The following is a 14,766-nucleotide window of genomic DNA, read 5'->3' on the forward strand; positions in this document are numbered from 1 at the left end:
CATTTCAGTTGTATTTCACTAGCAAGTCCTACGTGCTTTATTATGGAGAGTTCCAGACCAACTTCACTACAATGAATACATCTTACACAGTTTGAAAAAATTCTTTTGAGAACCGACATTTCAAATATTTCATTCACATCCGATTCGCCCATAAAACATTCATAGTTTTCACTCATTGAACCAAGCTTCTTCTGTGAAGTATTTTCTTTTCCACTTTGACTATTATGGGCAGGTGTACTTGAGAGGTTAGGTTCACTCACTTGGTTATCGTCTTTATTGTTTACAGTAATAACACATACCTTTGGCTTTCCAACATTTCTCCTTTTCTTAAAAGCCTTCAGAGGATTTCTAATAACTTTACTTTTACTCATCATTATACTTCAACAAAACAGAGACTCAAGAAACAGAATTAATTACGAATATTTTCGAGATAACGACAGAGTAAGTGAACATTAAACAATCGACAATCACACCAGCGATATATATTGAACCATCACAGGTTAGCCACAACACATACTTTATCTCACATCACTAAAATGTACATGATGAATACGGACGTTAATAATAACACCATTTGACAGCAGTTTAACAGCGCCACAGTGGGTCACGCCCATGTAGAACACATTTCAAAAAAAATTTAAAAATAGTTGTAGTCTTCGGAATTGAATAAATTATATATCTATTAAAAGGTAATAGTCTGCAGATTCAGAAAACGCAAAAAAGTAAAAATTGAACTTTTCATGATTTTGAGCCTTTCCGGAGCCCCTTAAACTTATGTTACCTTTCGCCAGAGTTGCATTTAGTGATCGGCGCTAAACCAATTCTTATCATTTTCTATCTGCCTGTAGCATGATACAATTTTTTTTAAACTTTTATTAGAGGCAAAGATTATATTTAGATACGTGCAGTTGGGTCCTTAGGATTAAAGGGTGGAATCGATTCAGTTAGGGTTATCAGTGCAATATTAATACTTTTATTGAAAATGTAAATAAAAAGCGTCATACAGGTTCAGATATGACTTAGGTTCCCTTTTGAAGGAGCTGAGGTGTAGCATTAACTGTCAAAGCATGCACCTTGGTACATGAGCTTCTGTCCACATCCGGACAAACAAGTCACAAGACAAGACAATACCACAGAAACTAACCTGAAACAGTTCAGAATCAGTAACGGGAAATAAGCATGGCTTATTCTCTGAATAACGTAAGCTACATGTGGTGCACAAGACCAGTGTAACAGTATCATTGACCATAATACATGAAAACCCCATCTAACTCTGACTGCCTAATTGATAACATACAATCAGTACAAAATCAGTATCCTATACAGCAATCATAATACACTGTGCACAACCAAATCATATCATCAGTTATTAACACAGGTGGTTGTCAGATAATACCAGATTTAGCAGCACCAGATTAAAGACCCTGTTAAATACATAATGCTGCTTGGCGCAGTTAGCTATACAGGGTGTTACAAAAAGGTACGGCCAAACTTTCAGGAAACATTCCTCACACACAAAGAAAGAAAATATGTTATGTGGACATGTGTCCGGAAACGCTTACTTTCCATGTTAGAGCTCATTTTATTACTTCTCTTCAAATCACATTAATCATGGAATGGAAACACACAGCAACGGAACGTACCAGCGTGACTTCAAACACTTTGTTACTGGAAATGTTCAAAATGTCCTCCGTTAGCGAGGATACATGCATCCACCCTCCGTCGCATGGAATCCCTGATGCGCTGTGTAGCCCTGGAGAATGGCGTATTGTATCACAGCCGTCCACAGGACGAGCACGAAGAGTCTCTACATTTGGTATCGGGGTTGCGTAGACAAGAGCTTTCAAATGCCCCCATAAATGAAAGTCAAGAGGGTTGAGGTCAGAAGAGCGTGGAGGCCATGGAAGGAGCTCCATCGTGCATGATCCACATGTTGTGTCGTACTTGTAATGACACATGTTCTAGCAGCACAGATAGAGTATCCCGTATGAAATCGTGATAACGTGGTCCATTGAGCGTAAGTGGAAGAACATGGGGCCCAATCAAGATATCACCAACAATGCCTGCCCAAACGATCAGAGAAAATCTGTGTTGATGACGTGATTGCACAATTGCGTGCGGATTCTCGTCAGCCCACACATGTTGATTGTGAAAATTTACAATTTGATCACGTTGGAATGAAGCCTCATCCGTAAAGAGAACATTTGCACTGAAATGAGGATTGACACATTGTTGGATGAACCATTCGCAGAAGTGTACCCGTGGAGGCCAATCAGCTGCTGATAGTGCCTGCACGCGCTGTACATGGTACGGAAACAACTGGTTCTCCCATAGCACTCTCCATACAGTGACGTGGTCAGCGTTTCCTTGTACAGCAGCAACTTCTCTGACGCTGACAATAGGGTTATCGTCAACTGCACGAAGAATTGCCTCGTCCATTGCAGGTGCCCCCGTCGTTCTAGGCGTTCCCCAGTCGCGAGTCATAGGCTGGAATGTTCCGTGCTCCCTAAGACGCCGATCAATTGCTTCGAACGTCTTCCTGTCGGGACACCTTCGTTCTGGAAATCTGTCTCGATACAAACGTACCGCGCCACGGCTATTGCCGCGTGCTAATCCATGCATCAAATGGGCATCTGCCAACCTCCGCATTTGTAAACATTGCACTGACTGCAAAACCACGTTCGTGATGAACACTAACCTGTTGATGCTACGTACTGATGTGCTTGATGCTAGTACTGTAGAGCACTGAGTCGCATGTCAACACAAGCACCGAAGTTAACATTACCTTCCTTCAATTGGGCCAACTGACGGTGAATCGAGGAAGTACAGTACATGCTGACGAAACTAAAATGAGCTCTAACATGGAAATCAAGCGTTTCCGGACACATGTCCACATGACATCTTCTCTTTATTTGTGTGTGAGGAATGTTTCCTGAAAGTTTGGCCGTACCTTTTTGTAACACCCTGTAAACGCATCGTGGAAATAGCATAACTCCAACTGCTTGATGTGCAAGGAACACCGACACTCTACAACCAAAATCCATGAGCCACAGGTTGCAGAGCCTCAAGTCTGCTCAGCTCAACCAGCCCACAATAACTGCTGTGAATGCGGGCGACCGCACACAAATACGCCCGCTCTCAACTTACGGCCAAACTTCTACCGTCAACACTCATGGCTCCTCCGTCATCAGGGTTTCGCGACTAGTTTGATGCGGCCCACCGTGAATTTCAATCCTGCGCCAACTTCTTCATTTCAGAGTAGCACTTCCATCCTATGTCCTCCATTATTTGCTGGATGTATTACAAGTTGTGGCTCCTCCCACAGCTTTTCCCTCTATAGTTCGCTCTAGTACCATGGAAGCTGTTTCCAGACGCCTTAATTCTTGTCCTGTCATCCTGAACCTTTTCTTGTTTGTGTTTACCACATCTTTCTTCCACGCTAATTCTGCGGCGAATGTCCTCACTCCTTATCGTTTCATTTCACTTGATATTCAACATTGTTCTGTAGCACCACGTCTCAAAAGCTTGTATTCTCTAATGCTCGGGTGTTCCCTTTGCCCATGATTCACTACCACATAATGCTGTGCTCCGAACGTATGGTCTGAGAAATTCCTTCCTCAATTTAAGGCCCGCATTTGGTGCGCGTGGATTCTCTTGAGCAAGTCTATGCTAGACTGCTTCTTATGCCATCCTTGCTTCGTCCATCATCGGTTATTTTGCTGCCAAGGTAGCCAAATTCGTTGAGTATTTTGTGACCACCAATTTCGATTCTAAGTTTTTCGCTTCTCTCATTTCTGTTACTTCTCATTAATTTTGTCCTTTACCAGCTTACTCTGTCCATGTTCTGTACTCATTAGGCTGTTCGTCTCTTTTAACAGATCCTGTAATTCTTCTTCACTTTCATTGATGTTCTCTCACCCTTAATTTTATTTCCAATCTTGAACCCTTTCTAATTTTCTGTATTGCTTCTTTGATCTATAGGTAGAACAGTAGTGGTGAAAGACAGCACCCTGTGTTAACGCCCTTTTTCAATCCAATCATTTCGTTCTTAGTCTTCCAGTCTTATCGTCCCTTCTTGGTTCTTGTAGATATTGTATATCATCCATCTTTGCCTAGAGTTTAATCCTATTGTTCTCAGAATTTCGAACATCTTGCACTATAATTCATGTTGTCGAACGTTTCTTCTGTATCTACGAATCCTATGAGACTCTTGCTTCCATTCTCAAGCGCAATGTCAGAATTGCCTACCTGGTACCTTTACCTTTCGTAAAGCCAAACTTATCGTAATCTAACGGATCTTCAACGTTCTTTTCCATTCCTCTTTATACTATTCTTGTCACGAGATGTTAAGCTGATTGTGCGATAGTATTCGCACCTATCTGTCGCTCCTATCTTCAGAATAATATGGATGTTATTTTTCCGTAAATCTGATCATACGTCGCTAGTATCACAGATTCTACACACCTGCCAGAATAGTCGTTTGGTTTTTATTTCTCCCAACGATTTTATAAATTCCGCCGGATTATTATCTATCCCTTCTGCTTAATTTTTATCTTATAAGTCTGTGCGGCTCGCCCCATCGGAGGTTCGAGTCCTCCCTTGGGCACGAGTGTGTGTGTTGTCGATAGCGTGAGTTAGTTTAAGTTAGATTAAGTAGTGTATAGGCTTAGGTACCGATGACCTCAGCAGCTTGATCGCATAAGACCTTCCCACAAATTTACAAAATTTTCTTATAAGTGTCCCAGTGCTATTTTAAATTCGGGCTCTAATACTGGATCCGTTATGTCTTCCCTATCGTTTCCACTTTCTTCTTCTCTATCATCAGACAAGTACTGCACTAATAAAAAATTGTTAAGGCTTTCGTGGCCACTTGTTGACAAACTGCCTATTGGCTTCTACCTCGGGTTCTTCGGCCGACGTTCATCTAATGATTTTACTGACGTTTCGCCAGCACGAGTGGCTGGCATTGTCAAATCTTCACCCTCCATCGCCGGTGGTGAATGGAGGGTGAAGCTTTGACAATGTCAGCCACTCGTGCTGGCGAAACGTCAGTAAAACCATTAGATGAACGTCGGCCGAAGAACCCGAGGTAGAAGCCAATAGGCAGTTTGTCAAGTAGTCTACTGCACTCTTAATGTCACCACCTGTGCTTTTAATTTCATCAAAGATTATGTTGAGTATTCTGAATGTTGCTTCATGTTATTTTCCGTACCGCATTATCCTCATCATTAACGAACTCTAAACGGATCTTATCATTCCGTAGTACTGCAGTCTCTCATTTCCTTCCGCCCTGATTCTTACGTAAGATTCTCTTCAACTTCAGTCCATTCTGCAAAATTACTAAATTATGACCTGAGTCTATATCTGGTCCTGTGTACGCCTTAAAGTCCATATACACCCCATAGGGGGAAAAAAATACGCCACGAAAGAATTATACTAATAGGACGTGAAACGGTAGATGTGACGTACATGTACGGACAAACAAATGATTTAAATTTCAGAAAAACTGGATAATTTATTTAACAAAAAGAGCTTCACGAATTGAGCAATTTAATAACGTGTTGGTCCACCTCTTTCCCTTACACAAGCAGTTATGCGGCTTGGCATTGAATGAAACAGTTGTTGGACGTCTTCCTGAGGGGTACCGTGCCAAATTCTGTCCAGTTGGCGTGTTACACCGTCCAAAATTCCTAGGTGGTTGGAGGCTTCTGCCCATAATGCTCCAGACTTCCTCAGTTGGGGAGAGATCCAACGATCTTGCTGATTACGGTAGGTACGCCCCGCCTATGCAAATAATTTGAAGGCAGTTTGTTTATTGCCATACGCGTTTCGCTTCTTTTATTTGTGGAGATGCTTCACAAATAAAAGAAGCGAAACGTGTATGGCAAGAAAGCGTCTTCTCAAATAAAAGAAACAAGACGCGTATGGCAATAAAGAAACTGCCTTCAGTTATTTACGTAGACGGAACACATCTCCACGAATCTGAGAAACTGTTTAAGAGAGTGTCAAAGAATAAGAACATGCATAGAATGTGGTTGTACCTCGCTCCAAGAGATCCAAATGATAAAGTAGCCTACTTCACTACATGATACTTCAACGATTTAGTTCATAAAAACAAAATTTTAAAAAAAAGTATTTTCGAGAGCGTGTGGCGAGTTGAGCTATAGAAGTTCGTTGTACTTTATAACATGCATCTGATGAATCAAAATGTTTCATAAATTGTGGTATACTCAAAAATATTGTGGTGGGAATCTTTCGTCTCTGTCTACTGTTGTGAAGGATTCACTCATAGATAAATACTTGTGACAAGTTAAAGTATAATGACAATTGCTGCTAGTTTCATTCGCAGTAATTTAAGTCGTGCTCTTAGATTCCTGTCTGACCACACACTCGGAAATCGTTACGTATTCAGAACAAAATGGTGAATTATTTGTGACAAGAAAAAGTATAAATGCCACTGTCAGTTGTTTCACGCACAGCAATTTCATCTTTCATTTCTTAAACGTATGGAAGTCACGAAATCGACGATACTCGTTACTGAGAAAGCACTCTTAAGTGTAAATAACATCGAACATATCAGAAAAACGCTTAACTTTGACGATTAATGAAGTCTCGAAATGTGTTACAAACACGAAGAGGAGAAAAAATACGTTGATTTACACTAGTGTGCGAACCTACCACCTATCCCACTACAACTCGCTTGTTTGCATCGCTTTATTCCACATAATTCAAATCGAGAGAGAGACACAGGCTGATTTCGTTGTCGAATGTTGCGGGTCTAAACAGTAAATGCGTGAGATTTTGCAAGGTTTCCTCTATCAGGCTTCACAAAATGCCTATGCATTGTTAATTAAAAGTTTTAAACGAGTTTCGATAGTTAAAAAGTAAACCATTTGTGGCAAAAAGTTTGTAAAGTCATTAGTAATTTCAACTAGCACTCATGTGATATACAAAGAAGAGCCGACCTTCTGAAATTTAATCATTTTTTAAACTCTTAATTACGTAAAAATACGTAAAAATAACAGGTATTTTGTGAGAATATTGACCGAAACTGTTTTTTATGTTATAATCATTCACAGTAAAAACAATATAAACCATATTTCTAACAAAGGAATATAGTCTATTAATAACTAACTTTCTACCCGAATGCGTCCTGGTGATTCTTCAGTAACACAGTCACTAAATACGAAGTTAACACCGCTCACTATGCTTGAAATAACAAATACTAGATGTAAATAACCTACACTAAATCGAGCGAGAGGGCCATACCGAAATCGATAACCTCTCGGTACAGTTGTCGAAAAATCGATAGTAAGACCGATCGGTAACAGGTCTCAGAAGCTCAACTGAATAGGAACTTCGGATAAAGAACGGAAAATGACGTCACTACTGAGGCTAACCTACTGCACCAATCGCTATGAACGGTACGGAACCGGGCCAGGGTTCACTCAAGTACGTAGCTCTAGTTTACATCTGGTAGAGGACAGTGATGGACATGACTAAACAGAAAGAAGTATAGTATATGGTTTTAGTAGTGTGTATGATGCTTGAATGTGGTCTAAAGTAAATATGTAGATCATTGTTCTACTGATGAACGCTGTATGAACTAGTGTGAGAAAGTTTTAAGGCAGTGTGGATGAAGATGACATGGAATTTTGTATCATAACATGTTAAGTAAGTTTATGGTAAAAGGAAAGCTAATTCGAGTGGAAAGGAAAATAGTTAATAACATAAGGTATAAACAAAATATCAGAAATTTAAAAATTTATTTCGGGAAAAAGTACAGTTCGGAAGTGTGTTATTAGTTGATTGGTTAGTCATGAAAAGCGCTGACTAACGCGGAAGAATAATGTTTTTCTACTCGCCTTAAAGAAAACTGACCAGTCAGAACGGATTATTCTTCGCGCGTCTTTTCCGCTGGAGGTAGAGAATGCTTACAGCAGTCTAAGTAGTCAGATCCCAGCCTTTTAATGGTACGGTCGTGCGTAGCATGAGCTCCGCAGGAAGCTATAATTTGCGGGTTTTAGTTGTGCTACATGCCTCAAAGGTGCTTTAAGTGAAGGCATATTTATTCCGGTGCGTTTTTTTTAGAAAGTACGGATTTTTTAAGTATTTTTGTGTTTGAGAAAAGACGGTAATTCCGCGTGGCATATTGAGCAGATGGATGACGAAAAATTTGAGTGCATTAGACACCAATAAAGTATAGCGATCATTTTCATTTAAGAGCAACCCGTGCTTAGTAGCTGTTCAGGTTTCGGGAAATACGTTACCACAAACTCGCTAACATGAATGAGAGGGTTTGTGCATGACTGTGTTAAGATTAGAACATGCTTGGCAGTGAACGTGTATACCGTAAGATTCAGAATATACCGAACCTCTGCCAGTATTTCCGCCTTTCATTCAAAATTAAGGCCTTTTCCAGATTCTTAGAATAGTTACGTTGTATGGAGGCTGGTGCGAGCAGCATGCAGTACGGTAGGTTTCTGCTCGGCTTCCCTACCGGTGATCTGCAGCAATGAGTTCCAAGGTAGGTGCGGGTAATGGACGAACATAACCGCACAGGCGCAAGGATAACGATGACACAAGCAAAACTTATGACGATATCCTTTCACCCTGAATTTTAATCCCACTTGAACCTTTCTTTCCTTCCGTCATTGCTTCTTCGATACGTAGATTGAACGGTAGGGTGATAGACTTCATTCCTGTCTTGCAGCCTCCTTAATCCGAGCACTTCGATGTTTGTCTTTCAGTCTCTTTGTTCCCTTATGGTTCATAGCGTTTCTACATCTACATCTACATGCATACTCCGCAAGCCACCTGACGGTGTGTGGTGGAGGGTACCTTGAGTACCTCTATCCGTTCCCCCTTCTATTCCAGTCTCGTATTGTTCATGGAAATAAGGATTGTCGGTATGCCTCTGTGTGGGCTCTAATCTCTCTGATTTTAACCTCATGGTCTCTTCGCGAGATATACGTAGGAGGGAGCAATATACTGCTTCACTTCTCGGTGAAGGTATGTTCTCGAAATTTCAACAAAAGCGCGTACCGGGCTACTGAGCGTCTCTCCTGCAGAGTCTTCCACTGGAGTTTATCTATCATCTCCGTAACGCTTTCCCGATTACTAAATGATCCTGTAACGAAGCGCGCTGCTCTCCGTTGGATCCTCTCTCTCTCTCTCTTCTATCAACCCTGTCTGGTACGGATCCCACACTGCTGAGCAGTATTGAAGCAGTGGGCGAACAAGCGTACTGTAACCTACTTCCTTTGTTTTCGCATTGCATTTCCTTAGGATTCTTCCAATGAATCTCAGTCTGCCATCTGCTTTACCGACGATCAACTTTATATGATCATTCCATTTTAAATCACTCCTAAAGCGTACTCCCAGATAATTTATGGAATTAACTGCTTCCAGTCAATTCGCTGCAGATCCTCCTGCATTTCAGCACAATTTTCCATTGTTACAACCTCTCGATATACCACAGCATCATCCGCAAAAAGCCTCATTGAACTTCCAATGTCATCCACAAGGTTATTTATGTATATTGTGAATAGCAACAGTCCTACGACACTCCCCTGTGGCACACCTGAAATCACTCTTACTTCGAAAGACTCCTCTCCATTGAGAATGACATGCTGCGTTCTGTTACCTAGGAACTCTTCAATCCAATGACACAATTGCTCTGATAGCCCATATGCTCTTACTTTGTTGATTAAACGACTGTGGGGAACTGTATGGAACGCGTTGCGGAAGTCAAGAAACACGGCATCTACCTGGGAACCTGTGTCTATGGCCCTCTGAGTCTCGTGGACGAGCTGGGTTTCACACGATCGTCTTTTTCGAAACCCATGCTGATTCCTGCAGAGTAGATTTCTAGTCTCCGTGTTGTACGATAAGTTATTTTACTGGCCTTTGACAAGTTAGGAGAGAGTGTTGTGACCTGCCTATTAGCTATAAAGAAGTTTGATTGCTTAGCTAGATGTTTAGACAACACTTTAACAGCAGTGATATCAGGAAGGTGCAAGTCGACTTATTTATACAGTGCAATAAGATGTACTGCAGGAGCTTCCTTTGTCACAGAATTTTTAAAGCTACGTTGGCCATATGATTTCTCGTTCATGAGTTGTTGCACTCAAGATAGTACCGCTGTTGAATATTATACTCAAGATAGGCAGTCTCACTTACGCTGCCTGTTGAATTAGAGAAGGCGTATGTTCTTTTCGTCGTTCTCGAATGAGAGGACGCTAAGCCATAGAAAGACGTACGGCAGTGAGAGAGGGCAGGCTGAGGCGGGTGGCAGCCCTCGTGCTGGGAGGCCGTCGCCGAACGCGACCAGACTGGCCGGACGCGGGCCGACCTCGCCGGCGGCGTCCCAAGGGCGGCCGGGCCTCGCCATGAGAGGGACGATGATCTCACCCGCGAGATCCCCGTAGCCACAGCCGGAGCCAGCCGCCGGCGTGTCCGCGAGACTGCAGGCGCCTGCATACCAATCGAAGAAAGAGGCCGCCGCGCCGCCAGCCCTCTAAACAGCGTATCGATGACATTCAAAGTAGCGACAGCTAGAAAAATTCACCGAATTAAAACTAACCTAGGAAGCGTGGCAAAGTTCAGCACTAACGACTAATGAGGGCTGTTGAGAGATGATCTGCACAATGAATAACTGTAACTAGTCACGAGTACACTACTGGCCATTAAAATTGCTACACCGCGAAGATGACGTGCTACAGACGCGAAATTTAACCTACAGGAACAAGATGCTGTGATATGCAAATGATTAGCTTTTCACAGCATTCACACAAGGTTGGCGCCGGTGGCGACACCTACAACCTACTGACATCAGGAAAGTTTCCAACCGATTTCTCATACACAAACAGCAGTCGTCCGCAGCTTGTGGTAGTGCGGTAGCGTTCTCGCTTCCCGCGCCCGGGTTCGATTCCCGGCGGGGCAGGGATTTTCTATGCCTTGTGATGACTGGGTGTTGTGTGATGTCCTTAGGTTAGTTAGGTTCAAGTAGTTCTAAGTTCTAGGGGACTGATGACCATAGATGTTAAGTCCCATAGTGTTCAGAGCCATTTTAAACAGCAGTTGACCGGCGTTGCCTGGTGAAATGTTGTTGTGATGCCTCGTGTAAGGAAATGCGTACCATCACGTTTCCGACTTTGATAAAGATCGGACTGTAGCCTATCGCGATTGTGGATTATCGTATCGCGACATTGCTGCTCGTCGAGATCCAATGACTGTTAGCAGAATATGGAATCGGTGGGTTCATGAGGGTAATACGGAACGCCGTGGTGGATCCCAACGGCCTCGTGTCACTAGCAGTCCAGATGACAGGCATCTTATCCGCATGGCTGTAACGGATCGTGCAGCCACGTCTCGATCACTGAGTCAACAGATGGGGACTTTTGCAAGACAACAACCATCTGCACGAACAGTTCGACGACGTTTGCAGCAGCATGGACTATCAGCTGGGAGACCGTGGCTGCGATTACCCTTGACGCTGCATCACAGACAGGAGCGCCTGTGATGGTGTACTCGACGACGAACCTGGGTGCACGAATGGCAAAACGTCATTTTTTCGGATGAATCCAATTTCTGTTTACAGTATCATGATGGTGGCATCCGTGTTTGGCGACTCCGCGGTGAACCCACACTGGAAGCGTGTATTCGTCATCGCCATACTGGCGTATCACCCGGCGTGACGATATCGGGTGCCATTGGTTACACGTCTCGGTCACCTCTTGTCCGCGTTGACGGCACTTTGAACAGTGGACGTTACATTTCACATGTGTTACGAGCCGTGACTCTACCCTTCATTCGATCCCTGCGAAACCCTACATTTCAGCAGGATAATGCACGACCGCATGTTGTAGGTCCTGTGCGGGCCTTTCTGGATGCAGAAAATGTTCGACTGCTGCTCTGGCCAGCACATTCCCCAGACCTCACACCAATTGAAAATGTCTGGTCAATGGTGGCCGAGCAACTGGCTCGTCACAATACGCCAGTCACCACTCTTGATGAACTGTGGTATCGTGTTGAAGCTGCATGGGCAGCTGTACCTGTACACGCCATCCAAGCTCTGTTTGACTCAATGCCAAGGCGTATCAAGGCCCTTATTACGGCCAGAGGTGGTTGTTTTCTGAGTACTGATTTCTCAGGATCTATGCACCCAAATTGGATGAAAATGTAATCACATGTTGGTTCTAGTATAATATATTTGTCCAATGAATACCCGTTTATCATCTGCATTTCTTATTGGTGTAGCAATTTTAATGGCCAGTAGTGAATTAGTGTTGCGCTTAGATCAAATAGTGCAAATCTTTCAAATGTTATAGAAAGTCATAGCAGGTCTCGACATATGCGATAGTACAACAGTCTGAGTGAATCGAACAGGGGAGAGCGAACGGCCATTGTGTCATTACACGATGTACTGGGCTCGTGGTGGTGATACCGCTAACACCTACAGGGTGATTATAATTCAACTTTCGCTCCTTGAGGCAGTGTAACTGTTTACCACATGGGTATGCAACTTTAAAGGAATGGTATTCAGACTTTGCTTTGTCAGCAGTGTTCGTGTGATGACTTACCGCTAGGCGCCGATACTCGTGCAGCGACGCAGGTTTGCAACAGAAGCGTCACTGTGCATTACAGTTGCGGACACTCAACACTCGTCAGACAATGTAAGCAGGGCTTTACTAGTAGAGCTGTGTTATCAAAACAACAGCAGGAGTGCCGCTGCTCTCCGCGAGTACCGACGGTTTAAAGGAATATGGAGGGACGTCCTCTTTAGCGCCGGCCCTGAAGAACATAATTCGGGAGTTTGAATTAACACCACTTAATCTGGGAATTTCTTTTGGGAGAGGCTGACGGCCAATAGCACAAATTTTTGAAGACGTTACTGTTGCTTTGGCTGAGAATGGGGGACCCAATGTCCTACCTTCAAGCAGAGCACGAGCTGTGTCGCTACAACTGAATACCTCATCTGAGCGTCATCTGGCAGCAGTAGCAGAGTCTCGAGTGTCGTTGCAGGATGCAGTGAATGCAAATAGTCGGCACATTCAGCAACGTTTGGACGTGGAACGTATTAATGGTAAGCCACACTCTCATGTCGCAATTAAAATCTGTTTCTTCAATGGTTTATTCGTTACTTCTCTTCCATGATTCCTTACAAATGTTTCCACAAATTTTCGTTGTCCTACGGTCACTTTTTCTTCATGGGGCGCCTTTCAAGTAGCGTAAGTTTTAATTATAGCCACCACTCCGTCTACAGACCACAAGTGGCCCACGGGGACCATCCGACCGCCGTGTCATCCTCAGAGAAGGATGCGGATAGGAGCGGCGTGCGGCAGCACACCTCTCTCCCGGTCGTTATGATGGTATTCCTGACCGAAGCCGCTACTATTCGGTCGAGTGGCTCCTCAATTGGCATCACGAGGCTGAGTGCACCCCGAAAAATGGCAACAGCACATGGCGGCCTGGATGGTCACCGATCCAAGTGCCGACCACGCCCGACAGCGCTTAACTTCGGTGATCTCACGGGAACCGGTGTATCCACTGCGGCAAGGCCGTTGCCTTTAATTATAACCACCCTGTTCATTATCTAAAGTAAGTTATTCTCTGCATCTGGCTGTAATACGGTCATCAATGCGCTGTCCATAAATTTCGACTAACACTTCGCTTTCAAGCGAGCATTTTGTAATGTGTGTGAACATTTTCAAGCGCACAGTTCGACAATATTACGCTGACAGCGATGGACAGAATTACACCACACCCACTTAGACTGATAGTATGATGCCCGTGGGATATCTTTAATAAGATTTCGTCCTTTCTTCTTTTTGAGTCATCTGCTTTCTGATAAGTTTGATCCAACCTCCCAGGAATTCCTGTACAGTTACAACCTATTTGTCTCAGAGCAGCAGCCGGCCGCGGTGGCCGAGCGGTTCTAGGCGCTTCAGTCCGGAACCACGCGACCGCTACGCCTGCAGGTTCGAATCCTGCCTCGGGCATGGGTGTGTGTGATCCCCTTAGGTGAGTTAGGTTTAAGTAGTTCTAAAGAAGAATTAAATGATCTGGTGAACGGAATGAACAGTCTAATGAGTACACAGTATGGTTTGAGAGTAAATCGGAGAAAGACGAAGGTAATGAGAAGTAGTAGAAATGAGAATAGAGAGAAACTTAACATCAGGATTGATGGTCACGAAGTCAATGAAGTTAAGGAATTCTGCTACCTAGGTAGTAAAATAACCAATGACTGACGGAGCAAGGAGGACATCAAAAGCAGACTCGCTATGGCAAAAAAGGTATTCTGGCCAAGAGAAGTCTACTAATATCAAATACCGGCCTTAATTTGAGGAAGAAATTTCTGAGCATGTACGTCTGCAGTACAGCATTGTATGGTAGTGAAACGTGGACTGTGGGAAAACCGGAACAGAAAAGAATCGAAGCATTTGAGATGTGGTGCTATAGACGGATGTTGAAAATTAGGTGGACTGATAAGGTAAGGAATGAGGAGGTTCTATGCAGAATCGGAGAGGAAAGGAATATGTGGAAAACACTGATAAGGAGAAGGGTCAGGATGATAGGACTTCTGCTAAGACATGAGGGAATGACTTCCATGGTACTAGATGGAGCTGTAGAGGGCAAAAACTGTAGAGGAAGACAGAGACTGGAATACGTCAAGCAAATAATTGAGGACGTAGGTTGCAAGTGCTACTCTGAGATGAAGAGGTTAGCACGGGAGAGGAATTCGTGGCGAACCGCATCAAACCA

At 43.5% G+C, this 14,766-nt stretch overlaps 1 pseudogene; it reads right to left on the reverse strand.

Annotated features, from left to right (window-relative positions):
• Positions 1-13,452: 13,452 nt before the first annotated feature.
• On the reverse strand, positions 13,453-13,570 carry LOC126458867 (5S ribosomal RNA; annotated as a pseudogene).
• Positions 13,571-14,766: the final 1,196 nt, after the last annotated feature.

Source organism: Schistocerca serialis, chromosome 2, assembly GCF_023864345.2.
Source record: "Schistocerca serialis cubense isolate TAMUIC-IGC-003099 chromosome 2, iqSchSeri2.2, whole genome shotgun sequence".
Taxonomy (NCBI): Eukaryota; Metazoa; Arthropoda; class Insecta; order Orthoptera; family Acrididae; genus Schistocerca; species Schistocerca serialis.